At 46.1% G+C, this 22,702-nt stretch overlaps 1 long non-coding RNA gene across 1 annotated transcript in view; it reads left to right on the forward strand.

Moving 5' to 3' along the window:
• The first annotated feature begins 2,596 nt into the window (after positions 1 to 2,596).
• The window catches only part of LOC147650330 (uncharacterized), a 33,600-nt gene continuing 13,494 nt past the window's right edge, over positions 2,597 to 22,702 (forward strand). The window contains exons 1-3 of the long non-coding RNA XR_015276880.1: positions 2,597 to 3,335; positions 4,951 to 8,707; positions 9,417 to 9,491. This is a non-coding gene — a long non-coding RNA (uncharacterized LOC147650330). The remainder of the gene's footprint in view (positions 3,336 to 4,950; positions 8,708 to 9,416; positions 9,492 to 22,702) is intronic.

Raw genomic sequence — 22,702 nt, forward strand, 5'->3', positions numbered from 1 at the left:
TTTTCTTTAATTTTATTTCATTTTATTTTATTTCATTTCATTTCATTTTTTTAATGGAGGGCCTAGATTGAATAAATCCTTAGCAGGCTGTTTAGAAAAGGCCAAGCCAAGTCCCAAACTTGGGAGGATGGGTGTGGGCAGGGCTGTGGAGGGAACAAAGTGGCCTGTCTGAGCCGGCCAGGCAGACTCCTGCAATTACATCGGAGAGAGGAGCTGCCCACGTCAGTGAAAAATGAAAAGTATTTCTGTCACCCATGGCTTGGTGCACAAATCAAAGAGACAGAGCTCACTTAGCATGAAACAGGCAAGAAACCCCAAAGCCCGGCGTGTTCCAAGAAGCTCAAATATACCCTGTCCTGAGTGCTGGGAAGGGAAGCAAACATCTTGGGTGGTTTGCACATCATGCCAGGGCTGCCAAGCAAAGCCAGGGCTACTCCCTGCCACGTGGAGAGGAGAATTATCAGAGGGAAAAAATCTGTCATCGACGTATTTTCGGAGGGATTTTCAGCTGGGTTGATGGTGATGGAAGTGCTGGTGTCAAACTAAAGGAAACTTAAATCCCAAATTGTGTGATGAGGAGCCTTGGGAAACTCGGTCCTAAGTCCTGCTGGCAAAAATACCTCCTAAAAATGGTGGTGGTGCCCCTACAGGGTGTCCTTTCAAACCGTAAGAGTGTTCTAGAAACATCTGTGAGAGCTTTCTAGGGCTTCCCAAATGAACCCCTGCCCCAGGAATTTCACCTTTCTGCAGCAGCCTCCTGGGAACTGCCTTGAGTTGGTTCAGTTCTGAGGGACAAAAGTAATTAGTGATGTTTGTGTCCAAGTATCATGCAGATCAGGTTAATGATGTGTAGAAATCCCATTGAGAGCTGTCTAAGGTTTGCTTGTACATACAATTTCATTGATTTACAAAACAGTTTCATTTTTCTTAAGCAATTGTCAGCATTCTTAAACAGATGGAGAGTAGCTTATAAATTGTGGCTCTGTGAGCTTCTTACTGACATCAGCTAGTCTTGAGGCCCAGTTGAGAAATAGGGCACAAGAAGACTGAACTGAGTAATGAGATTGCAGACTGATTTATTTTAAATATGTATTTATTTAATTAAGAAAAGTTTATAAGGTACCTAAGCATAAATGTTGATTGTATATCAAATCTCTTTAAATGCAAACACATTGTCTCTAGGAAACACCCAAGATATTCCATAAGGGAAGATGAGAAAGAGAATAAATCCAAGATTTCCTAGTCTATGGAATTAGCTTCTAAGGCAAGTAGAGAACTTCCCCATGATACTAAAATTAAATGGGGGGGAAAAAAACCCCAAAAATGCTCTGACATACCTCAGTGGAATAATGCAGTGAGAGAGATAAGTCAATGATTCCCAAGAGATCCATGGATAGTTTCCATCATGAACAACTTTAGCCAGTAAAGCAACTTTTGAGCTTGGATGAAGGGTGAAATTTTGAAACCCTGAGTCTGTGGGGGTGTGATTCACCTGACCAAATACAGAGATCTCCATCTGTGCTCGTCTAGACTGCCTTTACAGTCAGCACAGAGCAAACAGGCATTTCTAGGGCATGATTTGCCTTTTCCTAAAATAGTCATCTGGGATATGTCAGGCAACTGCTTGGAGACAGAAGTCCAAAGATGACTTAGCAGTATGGAAATCTGTGAGCCAGAAAATCGTGTTCTGCAATTCAGAGCTCGCTTCTGAAAGCTGAGGCTTTTTTTTTTTTTTTTTTTTTTCCTCAAGACCTACGTGGAGAGCCATAAACCACGAGCTTTCAGAACCACAACCTGACCTGAACCACAATCCCTGGCTGAGGATCCATCCCAGGGAAGCTGTTCCCTGCAGGTCTGAGCTGCTTCCCTCCCATGGGCCGCAATGGGACCCATGGTACAGCCGGCCCATCTCCAACCATTTTGAAAAATTTCTACCTGAAGAATAATTGTGTTTTCAGCGATTGCTTTGAGGCTGATTTTTAATCCTTTTTTTCCCACAGAAAGTGTTATCCCAGCAGTGACGGAGGAGTCTGTCGGAATCAGCCAGAGGAGGGCACTTTTGAGCTTTGGGAGACCTCTGGGCCAGTGGGGCCGAAGGTGCCGCGTGTCCCACTAGTTTTATTTGCTGGTCACATCCTTGAAATCCTCCAGCTGTAGGCTGGGGTCGGTGCCTGTCCCCTGGCACGGGTTGTGGTGGCTCCCATCCATTCCAGACTCCATCCTCATGGTCGCCAGTTGTGGTTCTGTCTGTCAGGAGGTGGCAAAGAGCCAATGGTTCCTCTGCGATGGATGATGGAATCCCAGGATCATTGGGGTTGGAAAAGACATCCAAGACCACTGAGTGCCACCTGTGCCCCATCCCCAGCTTGTCCCCAGCCCAGAGCACCGAGTGCCACCTCCAGGGATGGGATCCAACCCTCCCTGGGCACTTCCAGTGCCTGAGCTCCCTTTCCATGGGGAAATTCCTGCTGCTGTCCACCCTGAGCCTCCCCTGGCCCAGCCTGAGGCCGTTCCCTCTCCTCCTGTCCCTGTTCCCTGGGAGCAGAGCCCGACCCCCCCGGCTGTCCCCTCCTGCCAGGGACTTGTGCAGAGCCACAAGGGCCCCCTGAGCTCCTTTTCTCCAGGCTGAGCCCCTTCCCAGCTCCCTCAGCCTCTCCTGGGGCTCCAGACCCTTCCCAGCTCCACTCCCTTCCCTGGACACAGCCCCCCAATGTCCATCTTTCTGTGCAGAGCCCAGAACTGGACACAGCCCTCGAGGGGCCTGTGACAGTGAGGGACAATCTCTGTCCTGGTGCTGCTAGCCACGCTATTTTTGATGCAGACCATCGGCCTCCTCGCCCAGCTGGGCACACTGACACATCTGTGCTGCAGAGTTTGGCTGTGGATGAAGACGCTGGTGCCTCACTGGAAGCTTTTTGTTCAGGAGATGGCTGAGCCAGCTGATGCCCTGAGATTCTCCAGTGCTGATGGACTGAAAAGGGCACAACCTGCAGGGCTGGGGCTGCCACACCACTGACTTCAGCTGTAGCCATGCTGGGGTCAAGCTGATGGCCTGGGCCGGTTGCTGCTGTGCTGGGTGATGTCCAGCTGTGTGTGGAGGTAGCACGGCCTGACACAGGACACTGATTGTTCCCTGTCACTCACCCCCAAGGCCAGAAGTAATGGATACCTTTCTAGGATGGGTTTGCCTTGCTGTCCATTGCCTCATATTGGTTTGGAAGTGTGGGGCCTGTCTCGGCCTCCTTCGGGACGCTCCTCCCTGCGAAGGTCAGGCCTTGCGTAGCAGCGGAGTCAGAGATGTGCTCAGCTCCTGCGGAGAAGTATTTTCAGGGAAAGTATTTAAAACACGAGCAGCAGGGGAGTGGGGTGGAAGTGGCAGGGAAAGTGAAATCCGTAGGTTTTGTGCATATGTTGGCTTTAAAGAGTGGGGGACCCCTGCTGAGCTCCTTGGCACGGCGAGCCAGGCCAATGAGGACAGCAGCAGATGGGTTCATTACCGAGGCATTTTCATTATCACCCCTCGGGGCCAGCCCCTCTCCATCCTCCTGGTGGGAGCATGGGAAGGAACACCGTGTTCCCAAGCAGGGAGAGATGAGAACACAGGGGGAAGTGCTTGCCTGGGGGACAAAAAAAGCCTGATCACACCACACCAGTTCACGTGAGGAGATGCTGGTCCTAAAGCACCCCCCTTCCCTCAGCCTGCAGACCTAAATTCAAATGCACCATTAAGAACCACTAAGTGCCAGTGGGAATCTGGTTTATCTCAGAGGAGGCTCCCCTGGCATGACCCCATCAGGGCATTAATTCCAGTGGAGCTCGCTGGAACTTGAACAAAAACAACACCAACAGGCAGAACTTCAGCAAACAGAGTAAATCTTGGTTAATCCAACATGAAGGAATTCCCTACTGGAAATGGACTCATGCCTCGAATTTGTTCTGACTTAGCATGTAATGGTGGTTCTCTGAAAGCAGAGAAATGGTAATTTTTCAACACTCTGGCTCCTTTAAAACTTCATTTGCAGGAACAAAGGTATCCTTTCCCAGGGAATTGTTAGGTTTTGTGCAGGCTTTTATCTTTCCCAGAAGCTGTGATGTGCAAACAAATAAACCCATGTAAGGCTTTGCAACCCTTGGTCAGGCTGTAATGGCTGCTTTGGTGCAAAAAAATTGGTTCCTTCAGCCAGTTTTATTCTCACTTTTTCTCTCCAAATGAGTGTGTGACCATGGATTTGTGGAGAAAGGTCCAAAAGTGAGTTCTAGAACTGGTAAGGATTCTGAGCTGGGATTTGGTGGAGTGGTCAACCCCTTTCTGCCCAACACCACCTCATAAGCTGTGGAGAGCTTATGTGCTGGACTTGGAAGTGTGCAGGCTGGAATTTCTATCACCTCTTTTCCAATTATCATTGTTTGCACATGAAGCCACCTGTTTTCTTGGGACCTTGCCATGGTGAAAATAAGTTGTTGGGGTTTTTTTTCCATGTTCCCAAGAAATAGAGAAGACAGACCAAAAAAAAAAAAAAAAAAGCAGGCATTTTAACATTTATGAAGAGAAAGCAAATATGTATTGCAACAGACCTGGAAGGGCCAGAATGGACTGAATGTTCCTAAACCTTTATGGTAATTTGCTCCAGTAATTTCCATCATAATTAAGAAGCTGATAGCAAAGCCATTATTGCAATGAGTCAGGCTTGCAAGATCTGCTTCCACAGCAGCCGTAGCTGCAGGCTGCCCATACCCTGCATTTAAATGTTATTAGTTTAGAAGTGGTTACTAGAAATATATCTGTTAAATGGAAAGTTTAGAGCAATCCAGATATAGGAAGCTGATAATGAACCCCAGCTGCGGGGAAATGAGGAGGTTTTATGCACACCTTGTCTCTGCATCCACCTTTGCCTCCAGAAATACGACAGAGTAATCATGAGGGATTTTTAATATTTTTTTTTTTTTTAGGATGCTGTGTCCTGGCTGTTTCCCTGCTGCTGCCTCTGCCTTTCCTCTGGTGTGGATGTGAGAAAGAAAATCAGTCCAGCTTGGTGAAGGCAGATATAGCAAAGATCACTCTTGATTTTTCTTCTTATCTGTCCAAACAATGTTCTTTATCTCCTGCCCACATTGACTGCCGTGAAAACTGTTGGGTATTGAGTGGTTCTAAAAAGCAAATTGAGTTGCCCAGGTGCCAAAATAGGAAGGTGGATTGTACACGTTTTCCCTCTGAGTGTCATGGAGCTGTTATTAATGACAGATGGTTGATACAAACAGATTTCAGCCCTGGAATTGTTCTTGCAAATTTGCTGGTCATGGTTTGTGCTCCACAATAAAATGACTGAGGGGTTTGGGGGTTTTTTTGTTTGGTTTTTTGTAAGTGAGAGAATAGGAAATGCTGAATAATGGTGAGTCTGGTTCAATTGTCAGCTCCCTCCATGCCCCACAGATTGAGTTACTGGTAAGATGGATGGCAATGACGCTGGGAAGCCCCACTGCAGGGAATGCTCAGGAACAGCAGGATAACAGAGAGCAAGGGCACCTTTGGAATTTGGATAACGCTTAAAATGTGCAATTGGATCTTCCAACCTTCCCTCTCTGCAAGACACCGATTGATTCCTCCTCCTTGGGGCAGGTGTTTGCCAGATTTGTTGTGGGATGTGCCCCACATGGAGCAGGGAATCTCCCAGCCTGTTGTCCAGAGTGATCACCAGGGAAAAGCTTAAAGAACAGCATGGAGCTGATGCCTTCCAAAACTACAGGATGTCTTCCACCAACCTTGCCTGTGAAGGCCTGGCTTTCTGCTGGGTCATTTTATATTAGCTTTAAAAATATTTAATCTTTTTAATCCATACCAAAAAGGGACAAAAAATGACTCAAGTTCAGCCTTCTGCTCCTAATACTTCAGATCTACACCCAGTTGCTTCTTTTAGTCCCAGCCAGATACCCTGGGAAGGCAAATGCTCCTGGTTATGGATTGAGTTCCATTTCCAAAAGGAACTTTAGCACAACAGCCCGGCCCCCAGGTGTGGGATGATGTGAGATGGCTTTGAGGGGTCCTGTCCTTCAGACAGCTACAACAGCTGGTTCTGTTTGCCCCTGGCAGCAAGCACAGAGGTTCTGTGGGTGCTTCCTGGACCCCATCCCTGATGTTAGTGGCACATTGACCCTAGAAGGTGACAGGGATCCCTGGCTGCAGCCCAGTGAATGGAGCACGTGGTGGCATTTCCCTCCCTGGGCTCGCACATGGCGCTGCAGATTCTCCTCCAGCACGTCGGGATTTGCAGTCCTGGCACGTGCTGCCCGTGGGAGTGCTCCCTGCAGCACATTCATCCCTCCTGGCACACTGAGCCTCAAATATCTTCTTTGCATGGCTGGGGAAGAGCACAGAAGTGTAATCACTTGCTTGGAGAGCAAATGCAAGATATTATAAAAAGCTTTTGCAGGATGACTCAGGAATAAGAATTACTGTGTGCTGTCTAGTAAGAATTCTAAAGCTCTTATAACTGAGGGGTTTTTTTCCATTTTATGACTTACCAAAAACCAAGGTTGACCTATTAGCTCACATTATGACTAAGGTATCAGCCACAGGATTATGCAGCAGTTGAGTTTAATGTTAGTTTTGAAGCTAAGCCCAAGCAAAGTTGACATTACGATCTGAGCTAATTGTGACTCTAGAATAGCAAGAAATCATTTAAGGACACTCGCTTTCACAGCTTTATGTTGGTTCCTGGGGACATGAATGAACTGTAAATCTCAACTTTCCCTTCCTTTGGGAACTGAAATTCTAGGTGAAGATAAAATGTTCAAATAATTGCACAAGTCTTTCATGCAGGAATATCAGATAATTCACAACCAGACTTGTGCTTCTGATAAATTTTTCAGCTTTGCTTAGCTGATCTGAAAATTTAGATGAAAAGCCTTGATTTTAAATTGAATTAAATTAAGCAGGCAGGATAAAAAAAATCCAAACTAACTCAGAACTAAAATCAAGTTAAAAAAAAAAAAGATGTTTAACTCCTGTGTTTGGTTGTGGGTTTGTTTGGTTTAGTTTGGTTTGGTTTATTTTTCTTTTTTAAATTGTGGTTTGTTTTTGTTTTTTTCCTTTTTTTTTTCCCCTTTTCCCCACTTTGAGATGTATATTTTTCAATGGAAACAATTTTCTAGAGTTAATATGGAATCATGGAATGGTCTGGTTTGGAAGGGACCTTAAAGAGCATCTTTGCCATGGCAGGGACACCTTCCACTGTCCCAGGCTGCTCCAAACCCCATCCAGCCTGGCCTTGGGCACTTCCAGGGATCCAGGGGCAGCCACAGCTTCTCTGGGCACCTGTGCCAGGGCCTGCCCACCCTCAAAGGGAAGAATATCGAACCCAAACTTACTTATTTTCAGTTTGGAGCCTTGTCCTCTCACTTTAGACTCTTGTAAATAGTCTCTCTTTATCTTTCCTGTAGTTCCTTCAGGCACTGGAAGGAATTTACATCCAGCCAACTTGCTGCTGCTGGTTTTATATTCCTTCCCCTGCAGGGTTTTGCCCAGTTCTGTTCCCAGTCAGTGGCAGAGACCCCCACCCTCATGGACAGAAGCTGGGCAGCTCTTAGGAGAACACTTCAGGATAATATCCCTCGACCAAGACCCAAAATGAAGGGTGTGGAGAGCTGGTGAGATTTAGAGGATTGACCCCAGGAACGGCAGGTTGGAGCTGTGGCTGTGGGGAGCAATGGGAGGTCTGGCTCCCAGGAGCTGCTGAAGGAACAAAAAGTTCCTCCTGTCCCTGGCATGGGCTGAGCTAAGGCCGGTGGTGAGCTCCTGACCCAGCACAGGATGTCTGTGGGATGGGAGGGAGGCTTTTTGGAAAAGAACTTCGAGCACTTCTGCAGGAAAAAGTTCTGCAAACAACTGTGTTTAATCTCGGTTTCTGCTCAGATGTGGGTGCTCGTGGTTTGCAAAGTTTGTTCAAGGAGGGGTCAGCAGGGTAACTCCAGCATGATGGACACTGGAGATGTCTTACTCCTTTACAGAAAAAAGATTTGAATAGGGCAGGACATCTCTGAGCTGCCAGTGGAGTGAACTCTGAGCACTGCCTGGCCCCAGCCTGTGGTGGCTTCAGTTACAATAAATGTGTGTATTTTATGCTCCCAGTAATTACCTCATTAGGGGCACTTTGAAAGCAGATAGTGCTGGATCTTTTGGTTGAAAAGTTTTCCAAAATGTGGAAACTAAGAGGAGAGAGAACAGAAGGAATTCTTTAGAGCTCACATCTTGTATAATGTGGGGACTGAGAAAACAGATCTCAGTTCAATAGGTTCTGACTCTCTTTTATATTTATGCCACTTCAAGCAGGATCAGAGAAGCTCAGTTAAGAAATTCTGTGCATGCAAACTATTGGAGTTCCATTTTTTCCCTTTGTCTTGCCATGCAATATATAAAACATCTCTTAAAAGCCTGTGAAGCTCTTGGGACCCCTCCACCTAAAATTATTATTGCAGAACCAAGTCTTGCAGGATTTTGCCCCATCTGGAAGGTCCCAGCCTGGAGACACTATTTGTGAGAAATAATTACACAAGATAAAGAGAAGTGTCTGGATTAGGGCTGGGTAAGAAATTGTAGCAGTCACTGCTGAAAATCTTGGGGTGAAAATGTTCTGAGGAGGAAAGGACCAAGGAACAGCAGAGAAGATGGGACCTGGTGGGAAAAGGCTGGACAGCAACAAGAGGAATGAGGGTAGGGTTATTAAGTGTTTTATTCATTTGAAAGAGACCCCAAACCAACAAATACACAAAAAAGGCTTCTAGTTGGGCCAGCTCCAGGGATCTGCAGTCTCATTGGTGACTCCAGGAGAAGACACACTCCTTGCTTTACTTGGAATGGAAGGGAGAAAAATGATGAGAGCGAAAAACCCACACAGAGTGATAGGAAAAAGAAAGCAACCCTCAGCATGGAAGAGCTGTGCTGGGAAAAATGTGAACAACTCATGAGGATGTTGCTGTTATTTGTTCCAGTACTTAATATTCTAGACAAAGAGGGCTGTTCTCTGAATTTCTTCGTGTGACCTTATTGTGTATTTGGATGTATTTGCTGGTGACCTGGAGTTTTGGATGGGCATTGGCTGGAAAATTTTTCCTTACAGAGATTGTTTTCTTGTTTCATAATAGGAGAAGTTTAACCCTTCTAGGAAAGGACAACTGGGGCCTTGTTTCTCTGATATTGCCAATAGTAACAGTTACTGGTTCCTTGTCCAAACATTCTTTCGACACAAATGACTTTTTGTACAGCATATATTTTTTTTTCCAGAAATATTTAAATTGTTTTCTAAATGCAGTGGAAATTTTGATATTGATTTAATGGTTGTGGAGTCAGGCCCTTGAGGGGAAAATGCAATATGTTCTCTGATTTTCTTTTCGTCTTCTTGCTCTTGTTATCTTAATTTCAGTGGATATTTCCTGTGCAAGGATGGAGTTGCTGTCCTGTCCTCAGAACCTCTGGTGGCCCTTCCTCTTTTTGACACGTGAGTATAACTACACTTACTTTATTTGGCACATTTATACAAATAAGTGAAGCAAATTCCTCTGTGCTGGTGGCAAATAGAGACAAGGAAACATCTTGTGACAGAAATAGGTGATGAAGTGGCAGATGCCAGATCACTGTTCATATCATAAACAATTCTGGCTAATGTTGTTTGCATTTCTGCTTGTTTCTAAATCGGAATGGGTGAGATGAACCCACACCACGCAGCCAAATCCTCATTTTTTGGTCACCTCATGATGTTTGCACGACCTGGTGCTGCTGGAGAACCAAAGTCTGGAGATGCCAAGACATCTTAGATGTCATGTCACCTCAAGAAATCTGCCAGCTTTGCAGGATCTGGGGAAGATGATGTATTTAAACAGGGAATCAGCGGGCTGTTAAAATTTTTGTAACAAAAAATTGTTTGCTGCTGAAATTCCACGATCAGTAAGGCCTGGTGGGGCTGTAGCTCGATGGTGTGGTTAAAATATCCCCACACAACTTCCCCTGGGGCAGCTCTGTGGTGTGTGAGATGTGCTCATGTGGCACCAGGTCTGCTGCTGTTCAGTCCAGAGCAGCTCAGGCATTAACAAGAGTTCTATAAAAAAGGCCAGAAGAGATAACAATACATGAGTTTTCCTACTCTGTCACTAGCAGAGGTAGGTTTGCAGCCAGCCAGGTGCTGGCTGAGCACACAAACCTTGGAATATTGCACTCACGAGCTGGTGTGTGGAGAGGGAGCATCTGGGACCATCCTCGGAGAGGATTCCTGGCCTTTCCCAGGAATTCCTCCTCCTGCACATCACAGCAAATTCCAAGTGCAGCAGAAAGACAGAGTCATGCCTCAGACCTTTCCAGATCCTATAGGAAACAGCCAGGACCATGGACCACATCCATATGTTGTCAGAGCTGGCTAAACCCTCTCGCAGTCAGAGCTGCAAGCTGAATAACTGGAGCCTTGCATCAGATTTGGAAAACAAACTGTTCTGTTTCATTCCCCATCCTCAGCATGGGGAGCAGGGATAACACTTCAGCTGGCAGCCCTGGCCATGAGGTTTAACAGAATGCAGCTCATTCTTCCATGACTCTCAGCCCTGGAGTGTTGACAGCAAGAGACTTGAAGTGGGCCAAGGAAATCGATGCTGGATGCGAGTCAGGTACAAGGCTGAATTCAGCTTGGATTTAATGTTATTGAAATACCACAGGTGGTTTCTGTTAGGGTTTGGCCTCATGTGGCAAGACTGGAGTCAGGTCAGCTGTTCAGTGAGATCCAGCCTTGAATTCTCATGAGCATGGGGAGCTGAGTGAGACTTCAGTCACACCTGGAGCACAAGATTGTCCCTTTCCTGTTTGGGTGTGAACTTGGGACCAGAAATCGCCGGGGCCTGAAGTGTACACAGAAATCAGAGTGGGTTTGTGTGAACACAGGTTTCAGTTTTCTTTAGCTTAACTGGGATTTGCACCAGTGAGCTGTGACACGGGGCTGGGGTGCCTGGGAGTTGACCCTTTCCCTTGTTAATCCATGGTTGTTTTATCAACTTCCCGTTGGTCACAGGGGAACCTCAAGGTGTGTTTGCAGAAAAGCTGTGGGAGGGTTTGAGGCTGAGTGAGAAACCACAGCAGCTCCTCATGCCCTAAGCTGTGTCCTTGAGTGTGCTGAGGCTGAGCTGCTGGGAAGGAGGTGCCTTCCATCTCCAGGCTCTGGTTTATCCTGTGATTTTTTGGACCTTGCAATGCTCGAGGATGTTCTGACATTGAAAAATACCCACCAATGTAACAAGAGGACTTTCCAAGCTGTTTGAGGATCTGGTTTGCCATGTTTTGATCAGGACTGGCTTTTACTGGTGTGCTTCAGTTAGAAATGCTCTGGGTAAGTGCCAGAGCCAGGATTGAGGTGGAATTATGACCATGGTTAGGTATGAGCAGAACACTCTATGAGCAGGGCACTTCCAATGCTATACCACAAAGCAAGGATGATTTCCATGCTGCCTGAGACAAGGTGCATAAAAGGAGAAAAACACCTGTCTGCTGGGACAAAGTCACCAGCCAGGAGTCCAGAGAAAGCTGTTGGGGTGACATACAGACCAGAGGGGACATCACCAAATGCCATAAGGCTCCAGGGTGGGTCACGTCATGCTTGTGACATTTCCCTCTCCCCCCCTCTTTAATCAGTATAGAAATACAGACAGTTCCTCTGATATTTTTCACTTATACTTTTGTGGTGTTAAAGAGACAGTAAGAGCTGGAATTGAAAGACTTTAATGCAGTCAGATGTGTTAGAGTGGCACCACTTTTCATCTCCCAGCCCTGACTCTGAGTCCCCTGTACAGTCACACAGACACTGTAAAACACAACCAGCAGAGCTCTCCTGTGAAAAGGCTGTGAATAACCAAAGATGGGTCTAGTGGACTATAAATGGAGGAAATGAAATATTTCCTTGTCTCTTTGGACCCCAGAGGAATCTGTACTGTCTGCAGGCGACAAGAAGTATCACCAACCACACCCTTGATTGTCTAGGCTTAGTATTAGTGGGAACTGACTGCAGCCTAAGCCTTGTCTCTGCTGTTATTTTCCAGCTCAGTCACTGGTGATATGATTCAGGATAGTCATTAATTAGCTGGTTTACTGCCTCATTTACATTTTTACCCATGATTTACTAATTGTAGTCAATTATTCTCGATTAGTTTGACAGTGAAAAGGATGGCAGTTATTTCAGGCCTGGCTGGTTTATTAATTCCAATCCATGAGCAGCAGAAAGTTCTGTATTTTTCTGTTTAGTTTCAGCAGTGCCAGTCACAAAGGTACAGAGATTTTGAGCTATTTCACTCTATTTCTAAAAGAAGACTTTTCTCCTTCACTGGTTTGATTTTAAATATTTAGCTCACCCTCTTCCCCCTCCTGGATTTGGACCCCAGAGTCTGGTTTTGGGTATCCTTAGCCAGTAAAATGGTCAAATATGGCTTCCAAAATATACAAATTGCGCAAGAGCTGGTTTCTACCAAAGGGCTGTTTTTTGCAGAGTCATTTTTTGCTTATAACTACGTCCTAGCAAAGCCTGAGGGACCTGTAAGAAGGATTTGTGGAGCCAGAGAGGTGGTTTTGGTTTTGTTTTTTTTTTTTAATCCCTTCAAATTTCACCTCTATTTCTGAGGTCGAATCATACATAAAAATGAGTTAAAAAAAAAAAAATAAGTGAAAAAACAAAAAAAAAAAAAGAGAAAAGTGCAAATCCTTCTCCTCCAGCTCTGGCTTTACCCAGGTATGCAGCAATTTTGTTTTATCCCCAAAGCACCCATTGTGTGAGAAAACCTCCTTTGCACCAGCCTAAGCCTGCAGCTGATGGATAAGGCTGCTTCAATTTCCCTCAGCCATTCCCACTCTTGGATTGTACATTCCGGGGGGAAAATCCTGCCTGGCACCCCGGAGCCGGTGGCGTTTATTAACTCGCGCGAAGTCGCGAGCGATGTCCCAGCGCTGCGGAACAAAAGCGCCCAGTGTTGAGCCTAAATCAAGGTCCTAAATCATGGGCCGTGCTGTGACAAACTGCACCGGGCTTGCCAGTACTTTTAAAACCAGGCTTTCTTGCCAGGCTGAGAATCCATAGAGCCCAGCCAAAGAAAACAATGGGAGGGAGCCAGGGTTCTCCCAAGCCTTGGCATGAAATCCACAATAGTAGCTTTGGCTGAGCTCCACGGGCTTGAGCACATGCTCCAGAAGGTCACTTCAGAACACTCTAATTGCTTGGTATTTATTTGCAGACAAAATTAAAAAATTAAAATAAAAAAATATAAATAAAAAAATAAAAATTAATAAAAATAATAAATAATAAAAAATAGAAATAAAAATAAAAATAAGTAAAAATAAGTAATAAAAAAACCAAACAAAAATTAAAGATGAAAAGAAAAAAAAAACAAAATAAAAAAATTAGTATACAAATAAAAAGCAAAAATAAAAATAAAAAATAAAGGCAGAAATAAAATAAATATAAAAATAAAATTAAAAAAAATAAAATTAAAAAAGCAAAAATAAAAATAAAAAATAAAGGCAGAAAAAAATAAAAATAAAAATTAAAAAAAATTAAAAATAAAAATAAAACCCCCAAAATTTTAAAAAAATATAAATAAAAAACAAAAATAAAAATAAAAAATAAAAGCTAAAAAAAATAAAATAAAATAAAAAAGAAAAAGAAAATTAAAAATATAAATATAAATAAAAATAAAATGTGCTGTGAGATGGAGGGGGAAGCTAATTAACAGCAGGGGTGATGAGCGGCGTGGCAGGTTTTGGGAGGGACAGCGGATTTGATGTCCCAGTTTGTCCTTGAAGCCCTCAGCATTTTGTCATGGCCACTCAGGGGGTGTTTACTGACCTTCGGGGTCATGTTTGGGGGTCAGTGCTGAGCTCACCTGAGAAGAGGTGACAAATTTATTTAACAAATCTCCTCTCTGCACCTCTCCTTCCTGGCAGTCCTGCTGGAGAAGTCAGGAGCTGAGCAGATCATTAGGAATAGAAAACTGCCCCGAGTCTAAAGCCTGCCTCTGGCCAACTCTGAACTGGGCAGGCGGACTGCAAAGCCAAGCTCACTGTGAATTTCAGGGCCTGGATTGGATGGTGTAAAAGCCCCTCTGATACAGGATGTTTGGTCCTGATGCTCACAATTCAGGATGTTTGCTAGTGGGACCCTACAAGCCCCTTATCCCTAAAAATGATCCCTGAGCACAGGGAAAGAAATGGGGCTGAAAATCCTTGAGCTGTCTCTGCTCTTAACGTGAAGTATCCAGGAGTCAGCCTTTACTATTTACATTTAAAAAAAGAAACCACATTTGATTATTCAGCATTCTCCTTTTACATTTTTATTGCCATTTTGCAGAGCTCTGAAGACCAGAGGAAACCTTTCTGCTTGACATATTTAATATTTTAGCACTTCATAGTGTCTTTAGACAAAAGCATCCAACATGCATATGTGTTTTGGCAGCTCTGCTTGTGGCCTCTGTTCTGTCTCTGGCCTTGAGAAGCAAAAGAATGAAAGAAAAAAGAAAACCCAACAACTTTAAACTGGGTCAGGATTGTTCCCTTTATTTTTGTTGATAGCTCCATTTGGGATTTGCATTGATAGAGAAGGGGAGGGAGGGGGGAAAACACATGCCCCAAGCATATGTCCTTGAAAAACAATGTCACATCTTAATTTTCTTGGGCTGGCAGTGCCTGCGTTCCACACTCTCTGTGATGTAGAACTAACGAGGATAAAAGTGCAAGAAAACCTAAAACAAATTGCAGCACACCCAGGAGCTCACCCTGTGTGTGAAATTCAGGGTGCTGGAAGAGAAATCCAGGCCATGCAGCCATGGCAGCCCAGTATTTCTAGCTGGGGATTATTTTAGGCAGGATTCTGCACCCATGGAAAACCAAAAGCAAGCAGAAGTGCTCCCTGGCATCACTTTGGTGTCAAATACTTGTCCCGGCGATCTTCGGAGCGCGGCTCAAATCTGCAGAAGCGCAGTTGTTGGGGAAGACTAAAGGCATGGATTGAGGGTTTTCTTCTGGGCATTCAGGATCTTTTTCCCTGTGTTTTAATCCCCTGTGTGCAGCCCAGGAGCTTTGTGCACATGAGCTGTGTGTTGCTGATACCGTGGTGATGATTAGTAACCCCAAAAGAGATCAGTGCTCTCAGCCAGGACACTGAGCCTGGGGTGAGGGGCTGCCCTGGCCCCCCCAGGCCAGCATTTCCTGCCTGTTTCCACCTGTTTTCCTTTGGTTTAAGACATAAATTTCTCCTGGGAGAAGAGTTTTTTTGACAGAATTTGTGCACACAGTGACTTGCACCATGAGTTCCTGTTATCTGTGGGGGCTTCCTTGGTAGTGCCTATAGCAGCAGGGGTAGAAATAATAGAAATAATCATAACCTAACCCAGCAGCTGGTGGGAGAAGCAGCAGAAATTTGCTGTGACCTTCCAGGTGTCACATAACAGCTCAGTGTCAGGGCCCTGAAAAGAAACCCCCTGTGTATCCTGTCTGCTAGCCCAGTGCTCTGAGCTGGAGGGGACAGCACTGCCTGGTGACATCTCCTGATCTGGGTTGATTTACAGCCTGTGCAGAGGCAGGGAGAAAGAAGTGAATGATACACAGAGTTCTTTGTAACTGTGGATTTTCATTTTTGCTGTGTTATTTTAAGTCCTAACCTTAAAATCCTGTTAACCTTCAACCCTGTTAAACCTAACCCTGTAATTCCTGTTGTCTTCTAGCCCTGACTATTGTAAAATTAGCAGTATCTTTGCTGCCTTGTGTTTAAGAAAGGGAATAGTCATTGGGGCATTAGCCCAGGAACTGGGATTTTTTAAAATTCCCAAGTCCCCATTGTTTTCAGAGATCTCCTGAAAGTCCCTCTGCTTCTGTGTGTTCAGGTAAAAGAGGAATCTCAGCTGACAAGTGTTAGATAAATGCACAGAAACGTGGGGGTGCCCCAAATATCTTAGTTTGTGGTTTTTATTACCAGGATTTTTTAACCTTTGTGATTTGTAGATGCATGACTGGTCCTTGCCAGGAATCTGGGACTGCTCTGGATTTTGCCATCAGATGGTTCAGTCTTCACTGGGAAGTTACCTGTCCTTAGCAATCCCATGTGTTTTCCCAGAAAACAGACTGATAGAGCAATGCTGAAAGATTGTCAGCCTGTCCTCTAAAGCCTTTAATCGTTCAGAGTAAAAGAGGAATGCTCACCTTTACTCAGCTCCTGTCACTGCAGCTGGGATCTGCTGGTCTCCTGCTCCCTTCCTCCACACTGCATCCTCTGGGGATGGACATCTCATCTTCCCAGAGCCTCACTTCTGAAGGGAGTCACCCTGGGGAATGTCACAGCTTTGTGCTGCTATAATTTGGCAGGAGTGTTGAAGTCAACACTTGTTTGGTGTTAGTTTTGGCAGGGCCAGGGTCATACCAAGTGATGCTGTCCCAAGCTGAGGAGAACTTCCACATTCTCCAGGTATTTATCTACCACTGACCCTGGGAGTTTACACAGGGAAAAGCATGGAAATGGTTAATGTGAGATGCTTGGGCAGGCATCTCCCTGCCTGTCAGCTTCCCATCCCTCCCAGATGTGACACCTGATAGGGAACCACTGGTGGGAACTGACTGGAGGATGCAGAGGAGGCAGATAAGAAATAGCATGAAATTGTCTTTTGCTTCCCTGTGAGTGCGAGGGAAGAAACCAGCAGGTGTTTTCCAGGGGCAAATGGCATGAATTGAACACCAGAAACCCAACTCTCATCTCTCAGGATAGTCTTCCTAAGCCTCTTGTGAACCTCCCTTGGCTCTGGCGGGCAGCTCAGCCTGGTGTCTGAGCAGGTTCAGATATCCGCACATCTGTAAATAATGAACAACAGCAATTCCATGTTCCCTCAGAGACACAAAGCAGCACATTGAACACTGCTGGCAGGGAGCAAAGCCCAGCAGGACCAAGCTTAGGGCTGCTGATTTGAATTGTCCCCTGTGTTAAAGGGACATCCTTGCCATGGTGGAATTGTCTGACACCCAGCACTCCCAGCCTTCCTGGTTCCTTTTCCTTCTGCCTCTCTGTGCTGCTTACTCAGCCAAAGTAAGGGCTGACTAATGTTGGAAAGATTTGCCTTTCCATTCCCTCCATCCCTCTTTTGGCTTGCTCCTTTCTTAAAAAATTACACACACGCAGCTTTGATGTCCAGATGTGCAGATGGGGAAACTGAGGCACGGGAAAAGGCCCAGAGCTGGCAGGTGGGACAATATCAGTGCAGGAGAGAGCAGCAGAGCCAGGCAGAGAACCAGCCTCTCCTGACCTCTCATCCTGTGCCCAAGAGTTTCAGATGGATGCCACCCCAGTTGTGGCGAAATGAATAAATTCTTGCACAGATCACCCCTGACACTTTCCATATTCACTCCCAGCTTGTGAAGAGCCCCAGGTCACCTTCTGCAGAAGATCTCAGAGCCAGCCTTCCCTTTGGCACATCTGGATCCCCATCCCAGGCCCTGTTTGCCTTGCACACACACCAGCAGCGATGGAAAGGCAGTGCTGGTGCAGACCTGGAGCTGTGCCAAGGCTTAGTGAGCAATCAGAAAGGGGAAGGAACGTTCTTGGTGCTTATTTGTCACTGCTGCTGCTCCCAGGGGTGTCCTTTAACCCTCTGAGTTCAGCACTGCATCGTGTAAGTTGGGTTTCTGTGCTCAGTGGAGTGTGTAATTGTCTCTCTGAGTGTTCAAAGAGCATTTGGGGTGTAGAGGGGGACACCCAAGCACATAAGTGACTTATTTAGGCAAGGTTCACATAGATTTCACTTTCTGTTTGGATTACAGGACTGCTGGCAGTACAGGCACCTCTTCCTCCTGCATCAAATTCAGGAGGTGATCTTAATTCAGGGTTGTCAGTGATCTCTGTGCTGCCTTTCCTGGAGTTAGCTAAAATAAGCTATGAAGTGAAAAGAATTGGATTTTTGACCTCAAGTTGGAGCCGAGGTCCTCATTTGGTATTCTGGAATGTGAAGTGATATATTCAGAAAGGTTGCTCGGGATTATCTAAAAGTATAAAATGAAAGAAGTGCTGCTATTAATATACATCTATAAAGAGAAATTTTTATGAATGTCACCACGTACTGTTCTGCCCCTACCAGTCCTGCCAGCCAGCAGCAGAGAGCAGAGCCCTCTCCCAAGGGGAATGTTAATGTGGGAAGTTAACTCTGCAGCTCCGAGGAAACCTTGGATGGTTCTGCAGGCGCTGGGGTGGCAGTGGTGAGAGCCAGGCAGGGGAAAAAAGGCAGGGGAGAGCCAGGCCAGCTCTGACTGGACACTTGGTAACGTGGCCCTACAAAACGGGCAGGGCTGCAGAGGAAGACAGAGGGATGTGCTGGCTTGGAGATTTGGCCCCGGAGCAGGAACATTGCTGAGAGCAGGGTGGAAGCTCCTTGCTAGAGACAAATGCAGCTGTGGTTAAGGTGGTTCTTGAGGGCAGCCTCTGTTGAGGCTGTTTAAGAGGGAATGTGTAAACCTACACCTGCAAGGAGCACATTGGTGTGGGGCTGAGCCAGGCCCCGTGGAGGTCGGGAGGAATCTTTCCACTGACTTCAGTGAGCTCTGAGTCCAGGTCCCTGGTGATTGGCTTGAAGTGACACACAGACTATTTCTGTCTGACAGTTTTTTCCTTCCTGCATCTTCCAAAAACACCAGCAAGAAGAGAGCAAGTCAGGACTTCATCTGTTTTGCTCAAGCAGGACTGAGGGTTGCATTATTCACCACATCCCAGGGCTGGCTCTGGAAAATGAGGGATGCAACACTGCAAAATCCAGAGATTTTTGGGGGTTTTTTTATTTTATTTTTTTTAATGAGATAAGTAATCTGAGCCATTTGCTTTCCTGTTGTACAGACTGAACCCATGGAATGGTTCAATGTGGTGGAAAGATCTCTGGAAACATTAACAATGAGCTGTTTACTTGCTTTGGCGTGTTCCCGATCGCAGCGGGCGTGTGAGATATTTTCTTTCTAAATCTGTAGAAACAACTAACAAATCCTGCAATGATCTGTGAAAAAAGGGACACTTGCCAGGAGGAGTCTAACACAGTGCTTGGAATTTCAGGGCTCACTGTGCCTTTCAGTTCTTTTTCCTTGAAGTTGCCTTTATCTAAACTTTAGTTCCTCACCCGTGCGTGGTGTGAGCTCTCCTGCAGCCGTCAGCACCATGGATCAGTGGAGGCCTCCAACTCTATGATTAAAGCATTAATCATCAAATTCTTCTCTGCTGCCTCACTGCAGAAGTTTCAAAGGAGCTTGGTTGCTCTTTTGTGGATTGATGTAGCTCTAGGGGCTTTGACAGCCGAACAGCCGTGGCTGTGCTGGTACACAAACTTCCCTGTTCTGTAAAACGAGTGTGTGAGGAAGCACTGACTGATGCATCTCTGGAGACCTCGTGCAAGAGCCTCATTTAGTCCTCTTTTTTAATAGGAACTTGGATCTCAAGCACTGCTCTTGTGTAATGACAAGCAAAAGGAAAAACTAACAGGCTTGCTTGCTTTTGAAACCTGTCAGTCGGCTTTAAAGAGGGGCTCTGCAAACAGCACCACGTATAAAAGTGAAAAGATGACCAAAGTGCTGATGAAAAACATTTTAAAGGCAGTCAGAGAGATGTGATGAGTAATTTGGGACTGGCAGCCTTTCCAAGCAACACGTGAGTCTGCGTTTTCCTGGGGCTGTGTGTTCCCCAGAGCTGGGATCTGAATAACCAGGCTGGGACACTGGCTCCCCTTGAGCCTGAGGAGTGTCCATGGGAGCTGGGACCCCTCTCCCTCCTTCCCCTCTTCCAAACCTGCTGCAGCTGCTGTGTACCCACCTGCAGCCTGCTGCTGAGCTCTCTGTGTGTGGATACTGGGAGCAGGACACAGCAGTGACAACCTCCCACATGATGGCAGGTCCCAAACCTTTCCTGCACATCCTAATTCCAGGAGAAGTCTGGCTTTTACAGCCTGTAGCTGCCCCTTTATAATTTTTTTGCTAAATCATGGTCTCCCAGCAGTCAGTTGACACTTTCACAATGCTTTAACTCCATCCCTAAGGGTTTGTCTCTATATTTAATCTATTTTGCCGTTTGATTAAAGCTCCTGCTGACAGCATGCTTGGCTAGGGATACAGCAGCTCAGAAAAATGGGTATATGGTGGCAAAAGACGTGTGCTGTGCTCTGAAATGAGCTGTTATTACTGCCTGCATTTGCAATCTCTGAGCTGGACCTCAGCTTGCAACCCCACAGATTCCAAACCCGTAATTACTGACTGCTGCCTCTGCTGTGAAACACTTTATTAAGCCTTTAGAGTCATTAAAGATTTTCAGGAAATTTATGGGAGCTCAGGTCACGTTGCCTGTTTGTTTAGATAGGCCAGGATCTGCCAAAAATGTGGCTTGTAGAGTTTCTGTGCTCATCCATGTCTGCTGGGGACTGCCTGGTTTATCTTCCATAGGCCTGTCCTGTTGTGGGATGCAGCAAAAAGCAGAGAGAGACTGGAAAGAGAGGAAAATTAAATGATGTTCTGGGCTTGGAGCTGATTTCTTGCTTGGGGACAGTGGCCTCTGGACCAGCCAGAGTGTGGGCTGGGGCTGTGAGCTCAAATGAAGCTGCCACTGCCACAGTGTGGGAGTAAGGACTGAGCTGGGAGTGAGTAAGGAACCTGGGAATTGGTCCCATGTGTTTTAAGGGATTATTGTTTCCTCCCACCTTGGATCTAAAGGAGCTGAGGGAAGTCCAGGGATCTCACAGCAGCTTGAGCCAGACAAGGTGTGGCTTTATCCAGAATCTGAGTTTAGTATTCACCAGGATGGCTCAGAGCAGCAATTCATATTCATGACACTAAGTCCCTTAATTTGATTCATCTGCTGCTTTTTTTTTTTCCTTTCTTTTCTTTATTTTTTCCCTATTTTTCAAGGCTTTGCAAATGCCCTGTTGTGTAACATACGTGGCATCCAACATGGCTTGCCCAGCTGTCACAGAGAGGTTCTGCCACGCTCAGCAAGGGGAGGCAACCTCCCAAATGTGTTGTACTGATGGTGTTGTGCAGGGTTTGGGGATACATTTGTGAGCTGCCTGTTCTTACAGACCTCAGAGGTGACTTTTTACTGCATTCTTACAGAGCTGCATCCTTAAAGCTGGACTTGCAAGTCTGAACTGGCAACATCCAGCATAAAACAGTGCCTTGGTCTGTAGAGCACCTTCTTGGAGGATTAAAAACACTTGGAGAAGGCCAGTTGTGATTACAGTCTGACTGTGCAGCAGATCTGGAGATAACTCTTCAGCCACCAGCTCCCTTCTGACACCAGCATGGGCTGTGCTGATGCCACTGATGGCTGTCCCTGCAGGAAAGGCTGATCCCACTCTCAGGGAGCAGAAAAACCCAATGTTCCTGCAAACCAGCCAGACTGGGGAGCCTGCACCTCCCTTCTGTGTGGCTTTGTGGCCAGACTGCCACCATTTATCTGTGGGTGCTCCCTGGGATTTACCCCTGGGATGGAGCAGTGGCTTTCTCCCTGTTTTTTGGCAGTGTGGATCCCCACTGCAGGAGCTGATAACCTCTGTCTCTCACATCTTGGGGGCAGTGGCAGCACATCTGCAGCATCAGGCAGGCACTGGGGTCTCTCCCTGAACCGCTTGGGATCTGTTCCAGAAGGTTGACAGCCTCACCTCTGGATTTCTGGACAGCCTCAAGGTGCTCCAGAGGCTCCAAAAGGAAGGACAAGCTTGGCACTTGCACATTTCCCAGTATTCTTGTGTTAATGGGAATTATAACCAGCCATGGCCCCGAGCCTACAAAACTTTCCGCCCTCCATTTGTCTTTACAGCCCAGTAGAGGTGTAAGGCAGGCTGGTAATGACACTAATTATTCCTCACCAATTTCAAGGACACAAAACCCATGCCAGCCTGGGATTAGATGGCTCCTGACTCTCAGACCTTTAACAGGCCACTGGTTTCCCTTTCTCCCCAGCGTTAATCAGCAGAGCTTTGCTGACACAATGCCTTGGCAGCGTGCCCTGGAGAGCTCCAGGCAGGGGAGGATGAGATATACCATACGCCTCCATTTCCTGATTTGCAGTATATCAAGATATAGACAGACCATTTTTTTTTTGATGTGAAAGCAGAATGAAAAACTAGGTTAAATCAGTCTGGAGGGATATTAAGCTGGTTCTCAGGAAGCCTATGCAATTATTATGCCTCATCCCAGCCCTCTTGATTGGGAACATGCCTTTAAGAACATGATCAGCCCCAGGAGATCTCCCCCGTAGCCTGGGAATTCCACCCTGTCTGCTGACAAGGAGGGAGGCTGGGCCACAGAAACTCTCCATTCAGAAGGAGAAAGCTTGGCTTCCCTTTTTTTTTTTTTCTTAATTTATTTTTTTCCCCTTTCCCTTTTTTTTTTTTTTCCCTCTCCCCTGGCAAATTATAAATGTGCACGTTGGATTCTTTTGTCAACCAAATCTAATGGGACTGGCCTGAGCTGAATGGCTGGTCTGTGTGATGCTGGGACTGGGTTTCTTTTCAGGTGCTCACTGCCTGTTTCCAGGAGATGAGGATTAGCATCTGCCTTTGGCTGGGAGCAGCTGCGGGCGCTGTGTCCCTTGGCTGGAGGGTTTTTGGGAGCTGGAATGGATCGTGTCAGACTGGCTGGGCTTTGGGGATGAACAGGTGCCTCCTCAGCCCTGGGTTATCACAGTCT

The sequence above is a fragment of the Cyanistes caeruleus genome, chromosome 15 (genome assembly GCF_971803275.1).
Source record: "Cyanistes caeruleus chromosome 15, bCyaCae1.hap1.1, whole genome shotgun sequence".
Lineage (NCBI taxonomy): Eukaryota > Metazoa > Chordata > Aves > Passeriformes > Paridae > Cyanistes > Cyanistes caeruleus.